Below are 25,753 nucleotides of genomic sequence, written 5' to 3' on the forward strand. Positions count from 1 at the left end.
AGTGGGTTGGGCATTATTCCACAAAGCAAAGGCCACTGGTTTGATTCCTGGTCGGGGCACATGCCTGGGTTGTGGGTTCAGTGCCGGTCGGGGTGCACACGAGAGGCAACCAAGCAATGTTTCTCACATCGATGTTTTTCTCCCTCTATTTCTCTCTCCCTTCTACTCTCTCTAAAAATAAATAAATAAACTCTTTTAAAAGTTTTGGTGAGACATTCTCATACTTTCTTTTAAACATTTAGACATGGTTTTCTTCAGTTCATTGTATATATGTATAATGGCTGATTTAAGTATAAGTCTTTGTCTAGTAAGTACAACACCTAGACTTCCTCAGGGACAGTTTTTATCGACTATTTTATTTCCTGTGAGTGACCCATTCTTTCCTGTTTGAGTGTCATCATTTTCCATTGAAAACAGGACATTTTCTTAAAAGATTTTATTTATTTATTTTTAGTCAGAGGGGAAGGGAGCGAGAAAGAGAGGGAGAGAAACATCAGTGTGTGGTTGCCTCTCATGCACCCTCTACTGGGGACCTGGCCTGCAACCCAGGCATGTGCCCTGACTGGGAACCAAACGCTTTGTGGGATAATGCCTAATCCACTGAGTCACATGAACCAGGGCAAAAAACAGGACATTTTAAATCTGGAAATCAAATTCATATCCCAGAATTTATTGCTGTTTCTGGTTATTGTTGTTGCTGCGGCTGTGTGTTTAGCACCCTTCCTGCACTAATCTTGTAAAGTCTGTATTATTTGTTGTGTATGGCTATGGAACTCATCTAATGATTAGATAGAGCTTTCCTTAAATGCCTTCAACCAGTAAGTATCCCACCCTTTGCCAGGGACTGTGTGTGTTGGGTAACACCCTCAGTGCACTGAAAATCTACAACTCTGCCTTAGCTTTTACTTCCTGTTTGAGCAGATCCTCAAGGTCAGGCAGAGGTAAGAGATTAGGACCTTCTCAGGTCTTTTGTGGGCATGCACATAGCTCTGCACATGTGCATGGCCTTCTAAATTGCTAGGAATAGGTTAGAGCTTTACAAAGCCCCCATTAGACAGCTCGTTCCTCAGAGTTTCCTTTTAGGTTTTTTGGGCAGCCTTTTGTCTGCCACAACTGGTATTACTGCCTCAGGCAGCTGTACTGTTAAATGGTCGCTGATGATTTCTTTGAACAAACGCCTGGAAGTAGAGCAAGCTCTGAGGCAGGTAAAATAAAAACAATCCTTGTGATAGGGGCTTTTCTAAGGGGCTGTTGAACAGATCAAATAGTGACAACTCTGTTGGTGAGGTGTTGGATGCCCCAAACCCATTCTGCCCCCTTCACTGGCTGCAAGATTGATGGTTTTCACAGCTACCATAATTTTAAGGCTGCTGATTTTCAAGTCCACCCCAGAGCTTAGGATAAGGGGATGGAAACAGGGCAAGTTAAAAATGCCACAAAGCTTGTTGTTGTTATTGAGGGTTGGACAATTTTCTTGAATAAAAATGCTCCTCATATTGTCAAAATCTGAGAATTAACCTTTAGTTAATTTCTAGAGTTCTGAAAAAGTTGATTTTGGCAGGTTTTTAGTTTTGCCGCTGCCAGTGATTCATAAAAACACAAGAACACTGGCAGGAAGAAAAAAAAACCCAAAACCCAAAACCAACCCTCAAACAAACCTGTCAGCCAGTCAGAGAAAGAAAAATACTATATGATCTCACTTATATGTGGAATCTAACAAACAAAATAAACGGACGAACAAAATAGAACCAGAGGCATGGACACATGGAACGGATGGACAGATCTCAGAAGGGAGGGAGTGGGGGGAGACTGGGTGAAAGAAGGTGAAGAGATTAGCTAAACAACATATATGCAGGCCACGGACACAGACAATAGTGAGGTGAAGGCCAGGGGAGGGGTGGCAAATGGGGGGAAATGGGAGACAACTGTAATAGTGTCAACAATTTAATAAGAAAGGAGGAGTCTTTACTCCGCTGTTTTGGAAGTGCTCCTTCAGGATGGCATTACGTATTATAGACTAGTTTGGAGAGAACTCTTGCCTTTATGATCCTTTTTATTCCCGAAAGTGGGATACCTTGCCAAATACTTTGGTCTTCTCAAGTGTCTTTCACTGCAGTTTTACAGTATCTTTCATACTGCCTTACACATGGTTTCATTCTTACTTATTCTTATTGCTTATGTTGCTGTTGTAAAAATTTTAAAAAGATACGTGTTCTGTTAGTTGCCGGTATACAGCAGCAGAATTCATTTTTGTACAGTGACCCTACAGCCAGGCACCTTGTGAGCATCTGTTCTGCCTTCTATTAGTTTCTCTGCGTCTTCCTAGTTTTCTATGGCAATAATAATATAATCTGTAAGTAATGACCATTTTTCCCTTCCTTTACCGTGCCTTCCCATTGTATTAACTTTTTTAAATCATTTTTAATTGTTATTCTATTACCTTAATGTTCTGGCTAGAATCTCTAATACAATGTACCTGATTCTTTTTTTTTTTTTGAATCCAGTTGTTTTTATTCCACATCTACTGCTCTTGGCAATATCCCACAGCCCATTAACTGCTCTTTAAACACACTTTTATTGAGATAAAATTCACATACCAGACAACTCAGCCATTTAAAGTATACAGTTAAAATGGTTCCTAGTCTATTCAGAGTGGGGCAACCATCACTTCCGTCAATATTTTTAATAGCTCCCAAAGAAAGCCCATCCCCATCAGCAGTCACCCCCATTCCCCCCAACCACTGCACCCGTAATCAACCACCAATTTACTTTCTGCCTGCACGGACTTGCCTATCCTGAACATTCCATAATAAAAATGGGACAATACAACATGTGGTCCTTTGTCACTGGCTGGTTTTCACTTAGGATGAAGTCTTCAAGGTTAATCTATGTTGTGGCTTGTGTCTGATTTTAAAGAGAATGCTTCCTCACTAAAACTGGTTGTTCATCATAGGTATTTGGTAGATGCCCTATTTCAGGACAAGGAAATTCTATTTCTACTTTTCTAGATCGAGAATTTTACCAAATGCCTTCTTGGCATCCAATCAAATAATTACATGATGTTTCTCCTTTTACACTGTTAATATGATGAATGACACAGAATTTTCTAGTGCCAAATTACCCTCTTGTATTCCTGGGATAAATCCAAGTGTATAATCAGTTTTAGCCTCCTAACATCTCTGCATCTAGATTCAGAAATAAGATTGGCCTCTACATTCTTACACTGTTTTTCTTGAGTTTGGATACTAAGGCTATTGTAACTTCATAACATGAGTTGGGGACTCTTTCTTCTTCAATTGTCTGAAAGGGTTTAGTACGTGATTAGAATGATTTGTTCCTCGGAAGTCTTCTGGAACTCACCTGTAAAATGGCCTCATCCTGGTATAGTCTTTGTGAAAAGGCTTTCATTACTGCTCCAGTGTTGTAGTTATGAAATTGTAGGCATTCTATTTCTTCTTGAGTTGGTTCTACTATTATTTTTTATAGCGCAAAATCCCCATTTCATCAAATTTTTGAAATTCACTAGCATAAAGGTGTTCATTGTATTATATTATTTTCATAATCTTCACTGTATCTCTAATTATCTCTTCTTTCATCCCTAATATTATTTACTTGTGTTTTCTATTTCTTATCTATCTTGCCAGATTTGTGTTTATCTCTTAAAAGAACCAGCTTTATTTGGTTTTCTTTTATGAATATTTGTTTTTCATTGATGTTGAGTCTCCAAATATTTGAAAACTCTAGGTAACATAATTTATGTTATTTTTGCCTAGTTGTCAGATGTAAGTTTATATCTCATGGTTTTGATTTACATTTTTTCTTACACAGTTGAATTTTTTATATATTTATTACAACTTGTATGTCTTCGGTGGATTGTTGTGTATCTGCTCAGACCACTTTTCTTTTTGGTATGTAATTTTTTAATGTACAATGCACTTTATATTAAGGATGGCATATTCGTTATTTGTTGCAAACATGTTGTCCTAGTATGACAGCTGCCTCTTACTTAACGTTTATGATAACTTTTCATGTAGAAATTATTTTACTTTTTCTTATTCAAATTAACCTATTTCTTCATAATTTCTTATTTTGGTGTTGTGTTTTAAATGGTCCTCTACAATTCCAACATTATATGCACATTTCCTTTTTTCTTCTAAAGTTTTCTTGTTTTATTTGAATTTTTACATATATACCTTTAATTAGTCAGGAATTCTTTGTGGTATGAGATTTGAAGTAGAAACCACAATTGTATTTTTCTCCTCATGGTTATTTAATTGTCCTAGTCCATTTATTGGATAGTCAATCCAATCTTTTTTATCATATTTTAAATTCATGCAGGTACTTGTGTTTCTTTCTGATAGATCAGTTGGGCTCCATTGATCTGTTACACTTTCTACCTCAGTACCGTAGTGTTTTAACTGTGGCTTTGATTATTCTCACACAATTATTTTTCATGATGAAATGTAAAATCATTTTGTCAATTTTCTTCCTTCCAAACAAGCCCTATCTGGCTATTTATTGAAACTATATTACATTTATATACTCAGCTTGAGAATAATGGATATCTTTTATAATACCATTTTCCAATCCAAGAACATTAAATGTTTTCCATTTATGCAAGACTTCTTTTGTATCCCATAATAAAGCTTATAATTTTTTAAGTGTATTTTATTGATTATACTATTACAGTTGTCCCAATTTTTCCTCCTTTATTCCTCCTCTGCCCCATACCACCCAACCCTCAGCATTCCACTCCCCCCCACCTTAGTTCATGTCCATGGGTTGTACATATAAGTTCTTTGAATTCTCTGTTTCCTATACCATTTTTGGCCTCTCCCTGTCTATTTTATGCCTACCAATTATGCTTCTTATTCCCTGTACCTTTCCCCCCCATTCATTCCCTCTCTCTCCCCACTGAAAACCCTCCATGTGATGTCCATTTCTCTGATTCTGTTCCTGTTCTAGTTGTTTGCTTAGTTTTTGTTTGAATTGTTTTTCTTTTCTTTAGGTTCATTTGTTGATAGTTGTGAGTTTGTTGTCATTTTACTGTTCATAATTTTTGATTTTCTTCAATTTCTTAGATAAGTCCCTTTAACATTTCATATAATAAGCGCTTGGTGATGATGAACTCCTTTAACTTGACCTTATCTGGGAAGCACTTTATCTTCCCTTCCATTTTAAATGATAGCTTTGCTGGATAGAAAATCTTACATGTAGGTCCTTGCCTTTCATGACTTCAGATACTTCTTTCCAGCCCCTTCCTTCCTGTAAGGTTTCTTTTGGGAAATCAGCTGATAATCTTATGGGAACTCCTTTGTAGGTAACTTTCTCCTTTCCTCTTGGTGCTTTTAAGATTCTCTCCTTATCTTTAATCTTGGGTAACTTAATGATGTGCCTTGGTGTGTTCCTCTTTGGGTCCAACTTCTTTGGGACTCTCTGAGCTTCCTGGGCTTCCTAGAAGTCTATTTTCTTCTCCAGATTGGGGAAATTTTCCTTTCTTATGTTCAAATAAGTTTTCAATTTCTTGCTGTTGTTGTTCTCCTTCTGGCACCCCTGTAATTCGGATATTGGAACGTTTCTGGTTGTCCCAGAGGTTCGTAAGTCTCTCTTCACTTTTTTGAATTCTTCTTTCTTCATTCTGATCTGGTTGGATGTTTATTTCTTCCTTTTGTTCCAAATCATTGCTTTGAGTCCTGTTTTCCTTCCTGTCACTGTTGGTTGCCTGAATATTTTGCTTTGTTTCACTTTGGGTATCTTTCATTTCTTCTTTCATTTTGCAACCAAGCTCAATAAGTTCTGTGAGCATTTTGATTACCAGGGCTTTGAACTCTCCATCAGATAGGTTGGTTATCTCCTCATCGCTTAGCTCTCTTTCTGGAGTTTTGCTCTGTTCTATCATTTGGGTCCTTTTTCTTTGTCTTGGCGCACCTGTTAAGTTGTAAGGGGATGGGGCCTTAGGTATTCGCCAGGGCAGGGCAACCCTCCTTGCTGCACTATGGTGCTGTTTTGGGGGGAGGGGTCAGAGAGGAAACAATGCACCTGGCCTGCTTGGCTCTAGCCCCACTTTCCAATGAACCCTCATGTGAGACCGGGAGTTTCTCCCACTGTGGCAACCCCAGCCTTAGTCCACAGTCAGCTCTAAGTCTCAGTTTCCTGTTCAGCCCCCCTTGCCCATGTGGTCCACTGCCTTGCCTCCAGTTCTCTCCGTAGGCCTGTCTTACTGTCCTGGTTGCTCTGGTTGACCATTTCTTTAATTCCTTGGTTATTGGAGTTCTGTGCAGTTTGATTTTCTGGCACTTCTGGTTGTTTATTGACTTTAGATTGGTTGTTATCCTCCTTTTGGTTGTGTGTGGAAGCAGAGAGTTTCTACCTATGCCTCCATCTTGGCCAGAACTCAAAAAAAACCCCAAAACAAACAAACAAACAAAAACCCCAAAACTAAAGCCTATAGTTTTTTAATAACAGCTTTATTGAGTTGTAAATCACATGCCATATGATTCACCCATTTAAAGTATATAATTAGGAGAACTTCTGGTCAAGATGGATGCATAGATAAACACAGGTAACCTCCTTGCACATCTACAGCAAAAATTACAACTAGACTACAAAACAAATACAACCCAGAATTATCAGAAAATCTAGCTGTGGAAGTTCATCAACCAAGAAATTAAAGAAGCCACATTCATCCAGATGGGTATGAAGGGTGGAGAAGCAAAGAGGGCAGAGAGGCGCGGAGATGTAGAGAGGCATGGAGAGGCATGGAGACGCAGAATGGGCAGTCCCACATCCATGTGTGGTGGATAAAAATCAGGATGGATACCTCAGGAGTGAGGGATCCCAGCTCCACACCAGACCACATAGCCCAGGGTTTCAGCACCAGGAAGGTAAGTCCCCATAATGTCCAGGTATAAAAACCAGTGGGGGTTGGGGTAGCAGAAAAAACTGTGGGATTCTCAGGAGTCTGCTCTTAAAGGGCCCGCAATGGACTTAGGACTTATGGAGACTCACTCCCTCTGGGATTCAGCACCAGGGCAACAGCTGAAAGGGCACCAGTGGCATATGGGGAGAAAGCGAAGTGACTAGTATCTGGGCAAGTGCCGAGAGACAGTTTCCTCCCAGATAAAACACCAGAGGCCAGGCAATAGCATTGTCCCCTCACTGAGCTCTCCCCGACACAGAGCCACAGAGTGGCAACAGCTACTAAGACAGGGAATAAAAGCAGCTCTACCTAATACACAGAAACAAACACAGGAAGACTGCCAAAATGAGGAGACAAAAAAATGTGGCCCAAATGAAAGAACAGAACAAAACTCCAGAAAAAGAACTAAATGAAATGGAGATAAGCAATCTCTCACATGCAGAGTTCAAAACACTGGTTATCAGGATACTCAAGGAACTCCTTGAGTTTGTTCAACAGCATAAAAAAGAGTCAGGCAGAAATGAAGGTTACACTAAGTGAAATAAAGAAAAATCTACAGGGAAACAACAGTGGAAGTGATGAAGCTGAGAATCAAATCAACAATTTGGAACATAAGGAAGAAAAAAAAACATTCAATCAGAACAGCAAGAAAAAAAAAGAATCCCCCCTAAAATGCGAATAGGCTAAGGAGCCTCTGGGACATCTTCAAACATACCAGAATCTGAATCACAGGGGTGCCAGAAGGAGAAGAGGAAGAGCAAGAAATTGAAATTTTATTTGAAAAAATAATGAAAGAAAACTTCCCTAATTTGATGAAGGAACTAGACATACAAGTCCAGGAGTACAGAGAGTCCCAAACAAGATGGACCCCAAAACAGGACCACACTAAGACACATCATAATTAAAATGCCAAAGGTTAAAGATAAGGAGAGAATCTTAAAAGCAGCAAGAGAAAAGCAGATAGTTGCCTACAAAGGAGTTCCCATAAGACTGTCAGCTTATTTCTCAAAAGAAACTTTGCAGGCTAGAAGGCACTGGCAAGAAGTATTTAAAGTGATGAAAAGCAAGGACCTACAACCAAGATTACTCTATCCAGCAAAGCTATAATTTAGAATTGAAGGACAGACAAAGTGCTTCTCAGATAAAGTAAAGCTAAAGGAGTTCATCATCACTAAGCTATTATTATATGCAATGTTAAAGGAACATATTTAAGAAAAAGAAGATCAAAACTATGAACATTAAAATGGCAATAAACCAACAACTGAATCTAAAAAACAAACTAAGTAAACAACTAGAACAGAAACAGAATTATAGATATGGAGATCATGAAGGGTTATCTTGATCCTTTGGGATGGACAAGGGGGAGAATGGAGGAAAAGGTACAGGGATTAAGAAGCAAAAATTGGTAAGTACAAAATAAACAAGGGGATGTTAAGAACAGTATAAGAATTGGAGTAGCCAAAGAACATATATGTATGACCTATGGACATGAACTAAGGCAGGGGGATGATTGCTGGAAGGAAGGGGGTACCAGGTGGAGGGGGGTAAAGGGGGAAAAATTGGGACAACTGTAATAGCATAATCAACAACATATATTAAACTCAAAAAATAAAGTATATAATTAAATAGTTTTTAGTATGTTCAGAGTTGTGCAATCACCCTCACAGTCAATTTTTTAACATTACATCATCCCCCACAAAAATCCCACATCCATTAGCATTCATTCCCAAATTTCTTCCAACCATCCCAGCCCTAGGCAACCACCAATCTACTTTTTGCTTCTATGTATTTGCCTATTCTGACATTTTGTGTAAATGGAATCATAGAGTTTGTGGTCCTTAGTAACTGGCTTCTTTCACTTACCATGTCTTCATGGTTCATCCAAGTTGTAGCATGTATCACTAACTCATTTCTCCTTGTGGCCAAATAATATTCCACTGTATGAATATAACACATTTTATTTGTCCATTTATTAGTTGATGGGCATTTGTGTTGTTTCCACCTTTTGGCTATTATGAATAATGCTGCTATGGATATCTGTGTGTAAGTTTTTGTGTGCACAATATGTTTTCACTTCTCCTGGGTATATACCCAGGAGTGGAATTGCTGGGTCATATGGTTACTCTATGTTTAGCCTTTTGAGGAACTGCCAGATTGTTTTCCAAAGCAGCAGCTCCATTTACATTCCCACCAGCAGTGTATGTATGAAGGTTCTACATTCTTTACATTTCTGTCAACACTTGTTATCACCTGTCTCTTTGATTATAGTGGATGTGAAGTTGTATTTCATTGTGGTTTTGATTTGCATCTCTCTGATGACTAAAGACATTGAGCATTTTTTCAAATGCTTGTTGACCATTTGTATATCCTCTTTGGAGAAATATCTATTTGTGTTTTTGTCCATTTTTCAATTTATTTGTCTTTTTATTATTGAGTTAAAGAAGTTCTTTATATAGTCTAGATTCAAATCGTCTATCATATGTATGATTTGCAAAAATTTTATCCCATTTTGCAGGTTGTCTTTTGTTTCTTGACGGTGTCCTTGAAGCATGAAATTTTCAATTTTGATAATGCATATCTTATTTATTTTTTCTTTTGTTGTTTGTGATTTTGATGTTATATCAAAAAACCCATTGCCTAATTCAAGGTCACAGAGATTTACACCTATGTTTTCTTCTAAGAGTTTTATAGTTTTAACTCTTACATTTAGGTCTTGATCAAGTTTGAATTAATTTCTGTGTGTGGTGTGAGTTAGGAATGCAACTTCATTCTTTTTCATATGGGTATCCAATTATCTCAGCAACAGTTCTTTCCCCATTTGAATTATTTTGCTAAACAATTCACCCTTGTTTAAAAAAATAATTTGATTATAAATTTGAGGGTTTATTTCTGGACTCTTAATTTTACTCCACTGATTATACGTCTATCTGTGGCTCTGTGGTAAGTTTTAACATCAGGGAGTTTAAGTTCTCCAATTTTGTTCTTCTTTTTCAAGATGTTTTGGCTATTCTGGGTCCCTTGAATTTCCTATTCCTTCGCATTTTGTTGCTGGGGTGAGTGAGCTGTATTTTCTGTTTGGTCACTGCTGGTATATAGAAAACTATTGAATTACACATACTTTTGCATCCAGCTACTTTAACAAATTCTCTTATAAGTTCTAAACATTCCTCAGTCCATTAGCTAGTGTTTCTCAGGTAGACAATCACATCTTTTGCAAAGAATCATAAGCTTGACTCTTCCTTCCCAAATTTACGTCTCATTTATTTTTCTTATTGTTTTTCCTTAAATTTCAGAATACTGTTGACATTATTCACAGTATGACATCCTTGTTTTGCTCCTTGTTTTTGTAGCAATGTCTTTGTTATGAAGGGCTATATTTGCTCTTCATTCCAGGTCATCACTGAGTATCATATCGTATTGTCTATTGGCTTGAGATTATACATTTATCATCTTGACATCTTAGTCCCTAAGTGTCTCAATCAGGGTGTATCCTATTAGGATAATTATGCAGTTTTTCCCCTGTGTCCTATTTATATGATGAACAACATTAATAAACTTTTAACATTGACCCTCCTTGCATAAACTGTCTCCCAAGCCAATGGGAACAAATTAGCTCACGTTAACAGAAATGACTCAGATCCTACTGCTGTAGCTCCCACCTGAACAATATAGAACAGATGCCACAAACGGGAAGTCTGTAGGTCATGTCTAGTTTGGACTGCAAGGAGTTTTCAAATACTGTTTTGAATTTCGAACATTTAAAAACCATTGTTTCTCACATTTAAAAACAATGTTTGGTTCTCTTTAAAAATTGTAAAATCTGACCACACCACTTCTGCACTCCCACATGGCTACAGTGGGCTGAAGATGGGCCCCAGGGGGCCCTCCTTTAGAGATCCCCTCATTTGCATCCTTTCCAAACCTTATTGTCTCCATACCTTATTGTTCCTAGACATCAAGGTCAGAGGTCAGTTGCTGGTTTTTGTATTTGTGCAATTGTTTTTCCTATATTGAAATTAGGTAAAAGCGAGATATTTTTTGTAATCATGTTTGTAGCAAACATGAGAAAATAAAAGAGGCTGAGAGGGGTAGATGCTTCAAGAGAAAGGAGAAGAGGCACATTTCTTGGTGGAAGTGAAGACTATTCCTTTACGTTTAATATACAAACTGTGTCTATTGACAGAGTACAGTGTAAAATGCCTCCAGAGAAGAAATCATAAGAAGAATATGGGAAAGCTGTGTGGGGAAAGAAAACCTTATTGAACTGGGGAAAAAAGTAACTGAAATTTCAACAGGGTTTGTTTCGGGAGGCACAGAGTATAAACAATGCTGTCATGAAATGTCATGATATAGTTAAGTGAATACAATACCATCTCACCAGTTCTGTCCAGGACTTTGACCTGTTTGGTTCTGGGAGACATTTGAGTTTCTAACTCCTGCTCCAGTCCTCCAGCTTCCTTCATTGTGTGCTCCCCACTAAAGGAATCCCCATTGTTCTGCCACTGTACCCAAGGTCTCCAAGACCCTAATGGCAACCACTTCTTTTGCAGCTCCTTGAAGCTCTTTCCTCCGCAAGGTTCAGATGCCAACTTGTGAGGCTGACCTGGGACAGCGGCTGCGCCCCTACCAGTAGAAACATCAATGGACTGGCTTGGAAGGGGTGGGTGGCAGTTAAGGTTGACCCTCACCTTCATCAGCTCCTTCCAAAATGTCCAATCTACATTTTAAAATTGTGACTGATCAGTCACACCCTAAGTCTCCTATGTTGATCTTCTGGAGCTTCCACTGGAGACTACACCTCATCTTGCAACCCAGGACCCACTCATATAGCCCTCATTGCAGGCCCCCCACTTTTAACCACCCTTGCCAGCAGGCAACCAGGCCAGCTGAGCCATGGAGTATGCCTAAACCCCTCTGGGCTCATCCAGATGTTGGCATTCCTTGAACAAACTCAACTTTGTCACAGCATTATTATTTTAATTAAAGGCTGGATACAATTTGTGCTTATTTTAATTCAGGCTTTTATAATTGCATCATAGAAAAGAGTGGTCTGTAGCTTTCTTTTTAGGTTTTAGTAAAAGAAAAAATGAAATCAGAAGTTTTTCAAAAGTTTGTAAGATTTACAATGTTTATTTTTTGTTTTTTTCGAGTTTATATTTTGAAATAATGTTGGAGTTATAAAAAAAGTTGCATAGGATTCCCATAAAAGTTTAACCCAGACTTCCACAATGTTAGCAATGTACATTAAACATAGTATGATTACTGAAATTGGGAAATAATGATACAATACTACTAATGAATCTACAGAATTTATTTCAGTTTGGTCAATTGTCCCACTGGTGTCCTTTTTCTGGCCCAGGATCCAATCCGGAATTGTTGTGTGACAACCTGACAGCCCTGCAGGCTTTCCTTGTGTTTCCCAACACTCACACTGTTCAGGGTTTTACACACTGCCTCTCAGTTTGGGTTAGTCTGATGTTTTCTCCTGATTAGATTGAAGTACGACATTTTTGACAAAAATACCACAAATATGATGTACTGTTCCTGGTGCAACAAATCAAGAGATAGATAATATTGCTATCTCTCATCATGATACTGTTAAACTTTTCACTTGGTTAAGGTAGAGTTAGCCTGGTTTCTCCACTGTGAATTTATTACTTTTTCCTTTGTAACTAGTAAGTATCTTGGGGGAGCTACTTTAAGACTAAGCAAATATCCCACTCATCATTATACCTTTGCCCACAATATCTAGCATCCATTGATGATTCTTGCCTGCAAAAATAATTACTATGGACTTCTGGCCAAGATGGAGGTGTAGGTAAACACACTATGACTCCTCACACAACCAAAAGAAGGACAACAACAAATTTAAAAACAAAAAACAACCAGAACTGACCGAAAATCGAACTGTTTGGAAGTCCAACAACCAAGGAGTTAAAGAAGAAACATTCATCCAGACTGGTAGGAGGGGTGGAGACAGGCAGCCAGGTGGAGAGGACTCACGGCAAGGCAGTAGCTGGTAGACCCTGAGAGGCTGCAGCTGGTGCACCAGGTGAGGCAGCAGCTGGCAAAGCAAGCAGTCCCACATTTGCATGTAGATAAACTGAGACAAACAACTGGGGAGGCAGACAGACTGTGCAACCAAGGGTTCCAGTGCAGGAGAAATAAAGCCTCAAAACCTCTGACTGAAAAAATCTGTGGGGGTTGAGGTGGCAGGAGAAACTCCCAGTCTCACAGGAGAGTTTGTTGGAGAGACCTACAGGGTCCTAGAATGTACACAAATCCACCCACCTGGGAATGAGCAACAGAAAGGCCCAATTTGCTTGTGGGTAGTGGCAGAAATGACTGAAAGCTGGCAGAGAGCTGAGCAAGCAGCATTGTTCCCTCTCGGACCCCTCTCCCACATACACCACCACAATGCAATGAAGTGGGTAGCCCTGCCCTGGTAAATACCTAAGGGTCCACCCTTTACTACGAAACAGGTTCACCAAGACAAAAAAAAAAGTCCCAAATGAAAGAACAGACCAAAGCTCCAGATAAAATACAACTAAGCAACAAAGAGATAGCCAACCTATCAGATGCACAGTTCAAAACACTGGTAATCAGGATGCTTACAGAAATGGTTGAGTATGGTTGCAAATTAAAGGATAAAATGAAGGCTATGCAAAGTGAAATAAAGGAAAATGTACAGGGAACCAACAGAGACAGAAAGGAAACTGGGACTCAAATCAACGATTTGGAACATAATGAAGAAATAAATATTCAACCAGAACAGAATGAAGAAACAAGAATTCAAAAAAATTAAGAGAAGCTTAGGAACCTCCAGGACAATTTTAAGTGTTCCAACATCTGAATCATAGGGGTGCAAGAAGAAGAGGAAGAGCAAGAAGTTGAAAACTTATTTGAACACATAATAAATGAAAACTTCCCCAATCTGGAGAAGAAAACAGACTTCCAGGAAGTCCAGGAAGCCCAGAGAGTCCCAAAGAAGTTGTACTCAAAGAGGAACACACCAAGGCATATAATAATTACATTACCCAAGATTAAAGATATGGAGAGAATCTTAAAAACAGAAAGAGGAAAGGAGAGAGTTACCTACAAAGGAGTTCCCATAAGATTATCAGCTGATTTCTCAAAAGAAACCTTACAGGCAGGAAGGGGCTGGAAAGAAGTATCTGAAGTCATGAAAAGCAAGGACCTACATTCAAGATTACTCTATCCAGCAAAGCTATCATTTAGAATGGGAGGGCAGATAAAGTGCTTCCCAGATAAGGTCAAGTTAAAGGAGTTCATCATCACCAAGCTCTTATTATATGAAATGTTAAAGGGACTTATCTAAGAAAAAGAAGATCAAAAATATGAACAGTAAAATGACACCAAAGTCACACCTATCAACAAACAAACCTAAAATACAACAAAAACAAAAACAAACTAAGCAAACAACTAGAACAGGAACAGAATCACAGAAATAGAGATCACATAGAAGGTTACCAAGGGGAATGGGGGAGAGAAAGGGGGAAAAGGTACAGGGAATAAGTAGCATAAATGGTAGGTAGAAGATAGACAGGGGGAGGTTGGAATAGTATAGGAAATGTAGAAGCCAAAGAACCTATATGTATGACCCATGGATATGAACCAAAGGAGGTGCGTAATGCTGCAGGTGGGAAGGGGTGTACAGGGTGGAGGGGAATAAAGGGGGGGAAATGGGACAACTGTAATAACATAATCAATAAAATATGTTAAAAAATAAAAAATAATTACTATGATGTTTACCAAGTGATTTTCTAATTCCATCATTCCTTCTACATTTACTTATTAGAATTCTATCATTAAGAGTTGCCTCTTCTCTTCCACTTATTTATTCAATTTTTATATCAGTGTGGACTCATAGATATTTATTTTACTCTACAGGCTGTAATTCATAACTGTTGTTATTTATTGCATCACCCAAATTTTTCTGGATGTGGCCATTGGGAGTTCCTTCAGATTGGTTCCTGTGATTTTTGACAAGCCTCAATCACTTTTGGAGTGCTTAATTACTTTCTAGTACCACAAGATGTTCTAGATTCATCTTGTTCTTTTTAAAAACAAAATTTTAATTATTTGAGAGAGAAAGAGAAGGAGGGAGGGAGGGAGAGGGAGAGAGAAAAAGAAAGAGAGAGATCAATTTGTTGTTCTACTTATTTATAAATTCATCAGTTGCTTCTTGTACGGGCCCTGACTAGAGATAGAACTAACAACCTTGGTGTATTGGGATGACGCTCTAACCAACTGAGCTACCTGGCCAGGGCTCATGTTGTTCTTTCAATCATACATTTCAATCAGTTCTGTTCAATCAGCCATTTTCCAAGGAGTCCTTGTTCCTTTTGATTTCCTGGTTGTTGTTTTTTTCTTTTTACCAAGATCTGGAAGCTAGCTGCCCTCATTGCTACTCGATGACATTACTTCCAAGACCCCTCAGAAGATAGAGCTAAGAAATACATATACATCACTATCTGTGTGTGTGTGTATGTAGAACCATGAGTACACACTCATACCTCCAATTCCAGTCTAACACCACAAGATTCATTCTAGCTTTTACTTTTTCTTATTTGCAATTTCTTTCACCAACAGTGAGAAACCTGGCTCTCATTATTTACAATATGTTTACTTATATGTTCAGTCTGGGTATACACACAAAAGGGTTTAAGAACTGCTCATTCCCAGCCCCGTGAGAAAGATTTACTAACTAGAGTGCCATGTGTGCGTATAGCTCTTTTTGTCTTTAGCCTTACAGTATGTAGTCAGAATAGTTTTCCTAATTTAGTTTAGTACTTTTGTCTCCACCCTCCTCAGTATAGTAATGCCATTCATTTGTAAAGGGGTTAAGTTCATTTACTACTGTTTGCTTTCCATTTTGTGTTTCCATCGCATCCTGACTGACTTTGATAACTCATTTCTCGGGGACAGGGATATGTGAAACACGATCATAGTCCTGGAAGTCAGAACCACACGAGAAACCGTATTCAGAGAACTGCCATTTGTCCCACCCCTTCTACCCCGTCCCTGCTCCCCCATTCTTCCCACACCATTCCCACCCACCCCTGTGGTAAGCAAACTTGATAATTTTTTAAAAGATTTTATTTATTTATTTATTTTTAGAGAGAGAGGAAGGGAGGGAGAGAAACATCAATACGTGAGAGAGAAACATTGATCAGTTGCCTCTTGTGCCTCAACAAGGGACCTGGCCTGTAATCCAAGTATGCGCTGTGACCTGGAATTGAACCGGGGACCCTTTTGTATGCAGGCCGGTGCTCAATCCACTGAGCCACACCAGCCAGGGCATACTGCAGTATTGATTTTAAAAGCATAGCACAGTTCTGTCCTTTAAAGTTGGATAGCCATCACCCATGTACCTGTCAAGGCCTGGAGCCTCTCAAGAGAGAATTTCTTTGCTAATTTATAATTTCAGACACTGTGTCCTTTTTAAAGTTGTTTTTGGTAATTTATATTTTATTGGAAAAGTTATGATTTTGAGTAAAGGATGCAAATCTCTCTTCAGTTCAGAGAAAATTTCTTCTGACACATATTTTAGTTTTTCCCTCTCTCCCTATGGACTTACTATTATACATGTCTTACATCTCTGTACTCTAAAGCCACAGTTCATCTTTTCTCTTGCAGTTTTAATCCTTTATCTTTTCTCCTCTAAATTAGAGCTGAATTTTCAAGCTTTTAATCCACATATTTAGCTTTCTTCAATTCCCAATGTGCTGTTTACTCTCTCTACTGATCTTAAAATTCAGCAATCCAAAAATGTTTCCTAATCTTAGCTTGTATTTTAAAAAAACAATTCAGTTGGGTGGATGGAGGTGGAAGAGGGTATGGTGGGATAAATGATTATGGAGAAAAATAAAAATATAAAATTAAAAAAATAATAATTCAGTCCACTACATTTATAAATGTAGTATCTTCCCAAGCATCATTGAAAACACATAGGAGACATATTTCCTTTAAAAATTCTCCATTTATGAAAATCTAGTTTTAAAGAATACTAATTTTCTCTGATCATATGCCTGTTTTTGAAATTCTGAATCTTCTTGTGTTTTCCCTTTTTTTTCTGTGTTTGTTCATCTTTCCAGAGAGAGTCTATGTTTATCCAGTAATAGCAGTTGAGAGGGTTCTTCTGGTCATCATGGATGCACAGTAATTAGTCCTGGAAATATGTGGAGAAAGGCATTCTAAGTAGAGGGGTCAGAGTGAGGGAGGGCATAAGGTCTGCAAGTGTAACACAAACTTTCTTTCCCATGTTTTATGCACTGAGATGATATTCACAAAGAGTGGAAAATGCAACTCTTAAGTGAACGTCTCAGTAACTTTTTCATATGTACACACTGCGTGTAACCACTGCCCAGATCAAGATAAAAAACATACCTATCTCCCCAGAAAGTTCGCTCGTGTCCCCTTTCCAGAGAAACTGCTCCCTGCCACAAGATAACCACCATTCTGACACTGTCACTATAGATTGCTCTGGAACTTCATATAAATGAAACCATGCAGTATACTTTCTTTTGTGTCCTGCTTCTTTTTCTCAACATAATATTTGTGAAATTCACCCACATTGATACATATATCAGCAACGTATTCCTTTTTATTGCTGAATAGCGTTCTATTATATAAATGCAGAGTGCGGCAAACGAAGGTTTACAGCCTTGACCAGGTAGCTCAGTTGGTCAGAGTGTTGTCCTAATACACCAAGATTGCGGGTTCAATCCTGGTCAGGGCACATACAAGAATCAACCAATGAATGCATAAATAAGTAAAACAACAAATTGATGTTTCTCTTTCTCTCTCAAATCAATAAATAAAATTTTAAAGTAAGTTTACAGTTATTCATATGGAAAATAATACTAATTCATAATAATACAACAATAAACTCTGTTTTGTGTACCCACAAGTGCAAACCAATTTTTGCCCCATCCTGTGTACCACAATTGTTTTTATCTGTTATGCTACTAACAAATATTTGGGTTGTTTCTGGTGTTGGGATATTATAAATAAAGCTGGTATAATCATTCATATATGTTTCTGCATGGACATATAATTCATTTATCATGGATATATTTCTAAGAGTAGAATCACTGGGCCAGAGGAAATGTATATTCAATTTTATTAGGTGCTGCCAATCAGTTTTCCAAAGTAGTTATGCCATTTCATCCTGCTATAAGCAATGTGTGTGAGTTCCAGGAGCTCCACATTCTTACCAATGTCTGGTGTTGTCGGTTTTGATATTAGCTATTCTAATGGCTGTCAAGTGATACTTTGTGGTTTTAATTTGAATTTCCCCAATGACTAATGATGTTGAACACCTTTTCATGCACTTATCAGCTCTTTGTAAGTCTTCTTTTATAAAGTATCTGTTCAAGACTTTTGCCCATTTTAAAATTAGAGTGTCTTTTTATGTTTGAGTTGTAGGGGTTCTTTACATACTTTGGATATGTTACTTGTATAGTGAGGTTTCTAGTTTTGAAGCTGGCAGATAGTAAAGATGTTAACTGAGATAGGGAAGGCAAGAGAAGAAGTTTAGGGAAACATGAGAAGCTCACTTCAGGACGTGGAGTGGTTAAGTTGCCTTTGGGCTATCCCGATACAGATGTGCAGTCAGGATTTGGAATTCTAGATCTGGAGCTCAAGAAAGAAGCCTGGGCTATAGATTTGGAAGGGATCAGTGTGATGGGAATGGACCAGGGTGTCCAGGTAGAAGAGAAGCAGCCTCCAGTAAAACCCCATGCATTCTGATGTTTAAGAAATGGTGAAGAAAATGAAGCCAGAGAAAGAAAACAGAAATATTAGCCAGAGGAGGAGAAGTCAAGGGGGGTAATTCTCAAGGAGAGGGAGTATCAAATACTACAGTGAGGTAAGGAAATGAGGCCATTGGATTTGGCATTTGGGATTTCCTTCGTCATATTTTCAAAGCATTGAAAAATAAATGTAAGATGAGGAAGTAGAGACGGGTACACTTGTGTTTGAAAACATAAGGCAGTGAAAGGCAGGAGAGAGATAACAAATAGACATATTTTTAAACGAAGCAACAACAGAGCTGTACAAAGTGATACAAAATCAGGTGCCACAGGAGTGACAGGCACATTGAGTCTTACCAGCCGCTTCTTTGGGGAAGTGGGAGTCGAAGGTGCCCCAGTGGCTGTAGTTCTAAGTTCTGGCCAATAGGTGTCAGGTGTTGATCAATCTCCTGGTTGGTGGTCTGCCTTGTAGGAGTGGAGGCACAGGTGGATCTAAGTGGGAGTAGGGGATGGGTAGTGGAGGGAGGGATAACATGAAAGTTCAACATGTGGGTCACACCTGCTAGTGGAGAAGAGAATGCCCACCTCTCAGGGGATGCAGGATGGGCCTAAGTGGGCTTCATGGGATATTCAGCTCCCTGGTAGTGACCTCTAAGGGGCAACTCTGCTTCAGCTTTCCTCCATCTTCAGTTTTAGGAATACCAAGGACATGGAGGAAGTCACAGATGTCATAACCTTCCTAGCATTTTCTTTAGCTTTCAAAGTGATCTCATCATCCAATATGTCAGTCCAGTACAGCTGTGTCACTCTCGCTGCTCTATTCTCATTCCAGAGCAATTCTCCCCCTTCTCCCTACTCTGGACACCTCTGGGCTACCTCCTTCTGCCCCTCTTCTCCTTTTTGTGGTGAAAAGGTAGGGGTTGGGGAGACGAGAGTCCTCACCCACCCTCATGGAATCATATGACCTTAGGCGTGTCCTCTCATGGTCTTTCGTGGCTCTGGTTCCTTATTTGTAAAATGGTGGTGTGTGGGGGCTCAGTGGTGAATGAGAAGTACTAGGTGATTCTGAGCCCCTTACCACCTCTTACCAAACAGGCTGGAATCAGTCCTCTGTGTTCACCCAAGGGTACTTTCTGTTTTTGTGCCTTTGAGGAAGTTGCTTTTTCTTGGTATTTAGGGAGCCAGGAAAAAGAAAAAGTCATTGGTGCTCACATCTCTCAAAGCCTCAGGTAGGGCTGTGGCTTTTGACCAACAATAACGTACAACCTTGTGGGGGATTCTGAACGCCTCTAACAGATACTGTGACACAGAGTCTCATTCAATAGTGGAAGTGAAATTTTCAGCCTTGCCCTTTGTTGACTCTGAAATGCAGTGCTATTCCTTCATTGCGAGAGCTGCTTGCACGTCAGCCAACTTTCTTTATCCCCATTTTGTAAATGAGGAAACTGAGACATGGGATGTGCTTTGATTCCAGGATTCTGTGACCCAGCTCTTGGCATAACAACATCTGCTGCGTCGTCTGTGGGGAGAGGAGAGGCAAAAAGAGGGCCTTGACTCTGGAGAAGACCCCTCTCCCCGACCAGGGGCTGAGAAATGGATGAAGTGACAGCCACTGGAGAGGGAAGGTGGGAAAGTGAGGCCAGAGGCTGGGGCAGCAGTGCTGAAAGTCTGGACTGGCTGGTCCTTCCAGGAAGGTTTCTGCAGACTGGTGAGGGTGAAGGCGCCTGTCTGCACAGAAGTCATGCATTTTAAATGTTAAGAGGCCCGAAAGAAAATAGAAGTAGTAAAAGGAAGTGGGGCGCTGAGTCGCAGTGAGAGACGGAAGCAGCTCTTCGGAGCTTCCTCTTTCTCCTCCTTCCCCGAAGCCCCCACCCCAGGCCTCTCTCCTGCTCCGCCCACCTCTCCTGCGGGGGGCCAAAACCGCGCTTCCGCTCCCCTGGCGGAACCGCACCTTACTCCCGGGGGGTCGCTAGTAGTTGGTGCTGGCATCTTTCCGGCAGTGGCCGCCCACCCCATCAGGGCCGGTCCCTTCCGAGGGCAGCCGGGCTCAGAGCTCAGGGCTACTTCTCTGAAACTGTGCGGGCTGCGGCGGTACTCCGAGGATACAAGGACTAGAACAGTACCTAGTACACATTGCCCTACCACCAGGTGGCGTGAGAGGCCCGCTGGACGGCCAGCCCCGCCCGGACCCCGCCCCAGAGCAAGCCCCGCCCCCACGGCGTGGCCCCGCCCCCAGCCCTTCGTCGGAGCGAATCCTGGCAGATGCCGGGACCTGCCGCGCGATTCCAGCCCGGGTGCGGTGGTCCAGACCGTACTCCGAATCGCAGGGAGTCATCACAAGAGAGGGGCTTGGAGCCCGGCGGGGACTGCAGGTATGTAGCCGAGCGGCCGAGGCATGGGGGCTCCGAGGGCACTGGTGGGACTCAAAGCAGAGCCGGAGCGGGCGGGGGACGGTCGGGGAGCAGTGGGCTCTGAGAGCAGTGGCTGCAGTGGGAAGGCTGGAGAGGTCCTGCTGTCCTACGGCTCCGTGGACAGGAGCCGCTGCCGGGACAGGGGGTCCGCACACGCGCGTTTCCAATAATCTCGGAGAGAGAAGGGGCGTTCCGGGGACCGTCTATCGTTGTCTAGGTGGCCACTGCTGAATCGCCTGCCTTTGTGCGGCCCAAGTGTGGCCGAGGCTTCCTGCCGTCTACCCAGGCCACTGTGTGTAGTGGAGTCCAGGGGTCTCACCTCTCCGCCTGGGAACTCTCTCGCGGAGCCCTGGCCTCAGGGGTCCTTTGCCATCAGGGCCCCCATGGGAGTCGTGGAAGTGTCGCAGCCCGCCCCTGCTCGCGAGCATGAGCCCCCAGACAGTGGCTGCTTTTCTAGACAAGTGCACGCTTGGCACTGTCAGAGAGTGGATTTGTGTTTACAACCTGGCTGTACTTTGCGTGACTGTGTGTGCAAGTTTGCGCCTGCGCGTGCGGGGTGGCCCATCCCAGTCCTGGGGTAAATAAGCAAGAAGTTCAGGTCAGTAGGAGGAAGGAGATTATTCAGAGGGAAAAGGAAGGCGAGATGAAAGCAGCAGGATGTGGTATCTAGTGAGTTAACAAGCCCCTGTGCGGAGAGGAGGGGTGGGTTTAGGCACATGAGGACTAAAAGTAGGGCAGGTCTGCCTCCAAGGGGCCTTCTGGATTGCTCTTCTCTTCCGTCCCCCCATGGGCGCTGATTCTTTCCATCCACATTTTCCTTCCTCCTGGTCTTGGACCACCTGGAAAGGAACAAGTTTCCAGAGCTTGTTAAAACACACATTCTCCAGGTCCCAGCCCTACAGCGCAGCGCTCCAGGGGAAGGGCCTGGAGTCCGTAGTATTCTAAAATTGGAATATGCTCCTTAAGTGATGATGCTGGAACCATTGCTTGGGGACTCCCCCTGATCCGGAAAGGACACCTGAGTTCCAGCCAGGCGCAGCTGTGCAGCCTTGAGCATCTTGCTGCCCCCTCTCCAAGTCTGTTTTCCTGTCTGTAAAATGGGCTGTAACTTCAGCAACTTCACAGGATAGTGGGGGGAGGAAGGCTTGGGGCCTTTGTGTGCTGGGCCTCATTGGGGTTTTAAGAAATCCTTCCCCCTTATCTCTAGTTTGGGGGGTTGTGATTAATATCTTCTCTCACCAAGCTGCAGTGGAAGCGGCCACCCCTGCCTTCCCTGCCTACTCCCTCTCCCTCCCTCCTTTTGTTTCTTCCAAAAATACCAGGTGGTACTGGGCACAAGTGTGTTTGGGTTACTGGAGTGGTAATGATGAGGAGGCTCCACAGTGAAGGCTGCCGTGGCCGTCTGTCACAGGCTGCCCCACATTCCCAGCTTAATCGTTGACCTGTAGCTGAGAGGTGGGAGGAGAGGACAGCCAGTAGATATTTTTTGCCTGGGCAGCCTAGAGCTGGAGGCCCCGGCTTGAGTTCAGTTGTGCTCAAGCTGTGCAAACTTGGCCTTGGTTCAAGGTGGCTCACCCAAGGGGCTGAGCTGGCGGCTCTGTGGCACTCCTGTGAATCTGAGGGTGTTTGGATGAAAGCCTCTCAGCTTCTTGAGAGAGGAAGCTTCTGGAGGGGCAAGATAGACTGATCAGCAGGAGACCCGAGGAGAGGTTTTATGTTCAATTTTTGAGTGTCTGGCATAGATGAAGGTAGGGCACTGGGTGAAGGAAAGACTATATCTTAATTCTGCCCAAGAGGAAGAAGAGACACTCTCACAGCAAACATACTGCATATTCGGATTTCCATTGACTGGAAGGTATACGTACTTTCACATTTTAACAACTCTGAAATCAAGATGCATCTTATCACCTATGGCATCTTACCATCGTAATAGATAGCAGTGTTTCCCTCTTAGCGGCACACAAAATAATGATGCATCTTAGATTCTGTTAAAGATGATGTTTTACAGATTTTGAGGGACACTTCGAACGTACACAGGTACACAAAGAATTGTCACTTCCATAGGTAAATCTGCATACATTAATTTTTCCAGTAGCTCTACCTTCTAAACACCAAAAGTTTTCAATATGTCTAGTTTTAAAGGTAATCTTTGTAAAATGTATTGCTTGCATTTATAAATGTAGCACATTGTGCCTGGATCAATAAGTTCTTGAAAATATCACACGGTTCTACCTGCCATTCTCTTTTGTACCTTTGGTCTGCTCAGGACACAATTTCTGCCTTTCCCCCAGTATTTTATATTCTCTACTCTTCACAGCCACACTCCGAAGAAGCCACAACTGTTGCCCCCATTTTATGCATGAGGAAACTGAGGGCTGAGTCCACATGGCTAGAAAGTAGTGCAGCTGGGCCAACTCTGGTTGGTGTCTACTCTTGACCAGAGATGATTAAGCTTGAGTGGCAGCCTGCATGTGCCCTTGGTGTGACGTGCATGCCCTGTAGGGCATGACTTTCGGGGCATAAATGTGGCTGTCCATAGGTCTTTTCCATCTCCTTCTAGGCTAGCAGCTAGGTTCTGGGTCGTTGGGGTTGTCCGTTCAGGACTTCTGGATAAGTGAGATACTGCTGCAGCAAGGTGCACCCAATAGAAGGGTGAGGGCAATGAATTGGAAGAAGTGGGTGACTTCGGTGGCACGAAGCAGAAACTGGGTCCTTCTTGAGCCTACTGAGTTACCAATTAGGTACTAGGCTTTGGGCTTTAGAGTCTGGCTTCAGTGGGAGACTCCTGCCTCCAGCCTCCCCCCACTCCCAGTCCAGCCCCTCTCCTGCCGCTGTAGTGATGTAAGACAACAAACTGGAGCAAGTCACTTTTCAACTGTGAACCCTGCAGTTGGCACTGCCCTCTGGAGAAGGCCGATACCCCCATCATGACTAGCAAGGCCTTCTGCCACCCACCTGCTTTGTCCTCTGAAGCTCAGGCAAACCTCTGTGCCTTTGCTCGTGCTATTCCTTCTCCCTCCATTGCCCTTCCCTTCCTCTACCTGCCTGGTAGACCATGAATTCATCCTTGGACGTCCAGCTCAAACATCCTCATCTTTGGAGTCCTCCCCGACCCCTTCCTCACTCCACAGCACCGAACACCCCCTCCTTCCATCCTTGCCATGCCTACTGTGGCCTCCTTCCAGAGCACTGACCGCCCTGGTCTATAGGGTCTGGTCAGTGACTTGGTGGCTTGCTCACCAGAGCCACCTGATGTTCAGTGTGGCTGTTAAGCTGTCACCGTGAAACTCTCTACAGTCTCATAGGCCAGAAGTCCATGCACATTAACAGTGGAAGCTGCCTGAACACAGGACGGTGTGGGGGGCAGAAGGGTGGGGTCAGGAGGGAGTGGTGTGCTTTTCATTTTCGTGTCCTCTAGAGTCTTCTTGCTGCTGTTGTTGATCTAGGCAAATAAGCCCATGTGGTTTCCTTGTGGGGGGCAGGTCTTGGGTCTGAGGGCTGAGGGTGGCTCCCAGGCCTCTGCCTCCCATGGAGTTAGGGATTTTCATTTCTGCCTGAGTCCTTCTCTCCTAGCTATGTGACCTTAGGTAAGTAAGTCCGTGTGTCCCTCTGGATGTCAGTTTCCCCATCTGTATGGCAGCAAGGCACCAGTTGCTTTCTGTGACCCATTCCTAACCTCCAGCATCTCACACACTGGTTCAGCACTTCGACACGGAGCCCTTTCTGTGTGCCAGGCCTGTGCCGGACTCAGATCCCGAGCAAGACACAAAACGCTCCTGCCCTCATGGAAATTACTGTCCAGCAGACAAGACACTAGACACATATATCATCTAATTACAATCCTGAGAATTATGGGCTCCTGTGAGGATATGTAAAGGGAGATCAATATAGTTTGGGTGTTAAATAAAGTCTTCCCTAAAGAAGTCATATTTGAGGTATGAAATAAAGAGAATAGTAACGCTAATAATAGTAAAACCTAACATTGAGCAGACATGTGCTAAGTGTTCTTTGGGTGCATCATCTGAGTTACTCCTTTCAACATCTCTGGGTTTATGTAGACTTCCTGTCCTGTGAGAATCAGGGGAGATGAGCTGGCAAGCACAATACCTCACCCAGTGTCTGGCATGGACCGGGGGGCGCATCCCCTGCCACCCCTCCCTCCCTCCCTGCCTCCCTCAAATCCCAAGGTCCAGCTTAGCCCTGTAACAGTATTACAGGGTGTCTCCCTTTTTCTTTCATGGCTCATCACCAGTGCTGTCACCAGCAGCTCCGAGTCGCCCTGGACATGAGCCCATGCTGGCCGTCAACAGCCAAGGGCACCCCATCCATGTTCAGAAAACCATTGCGTTCTTTGCTGGGCCTTCCTTATGTCCATCCCTGGAGCTGCTCTTCTCCCAGGGTTGAGAAACCCTGATTTTCTGTACCATCAATGAAGTCACCTGTTCAGTCCCCCTTCTTCTTAGTCCAAAGTTGTTGCCCCAGAACCACGAAGTCTCTGAAGACATATCTCTGGGTTTGGGGTCTGATCATTTGTTCCTGAATGGCTTGGTGGTTTTGACTCTTGTCAGGCAAATCACACAGCTGCTTCCACTCAGCCTGGCTGAGGCGACCTGCCTCCTCTTTGCATTTTCTGGGTTTGTTAGATC

General features: G+C 42.1%; 1 protein-coding gene across 3 annotated transcripts in view; it reads left to right on the forward strand.

The window, feature by feature from the left end:
* The first annotated feature begins 20,938 nt into the window (after positions 1-20,938).
* PIK3R5 (phosphoinositide-3-kinase regulatory subunit 5) overlaps positions 20,939-25,753 on the forward strand; it is a 69,850-nt gene continuing 65,035 nt past the window's right edge. For all 3 annotated transcript variants that reach the window (XM_024564956.4, XM_045199070.3, XM_071219298.1), the window contains exon 1: positions 20,939-21,068. The gene's annotated coding sequence lies outside the window, so the exon portion shown is untranslated. The remainder of the gene's footprint in view (positions 21,069-25,753) is intronic.

Source organism: Desmodus rotundus, chromosome 9 (assembly GCF_022682495.2).
Source record: "Desmodus rotundus isolate HL8 chromosome 9, HLdesRot8A.1, whole genome shotgun sequence".
NCBI classification, from domain to species: Eukaryota; Metazoa; Chordata; class Mammalia; order Chiroptera; family Phyllostomidae; genus Desmodus; species Desmodus rotundus.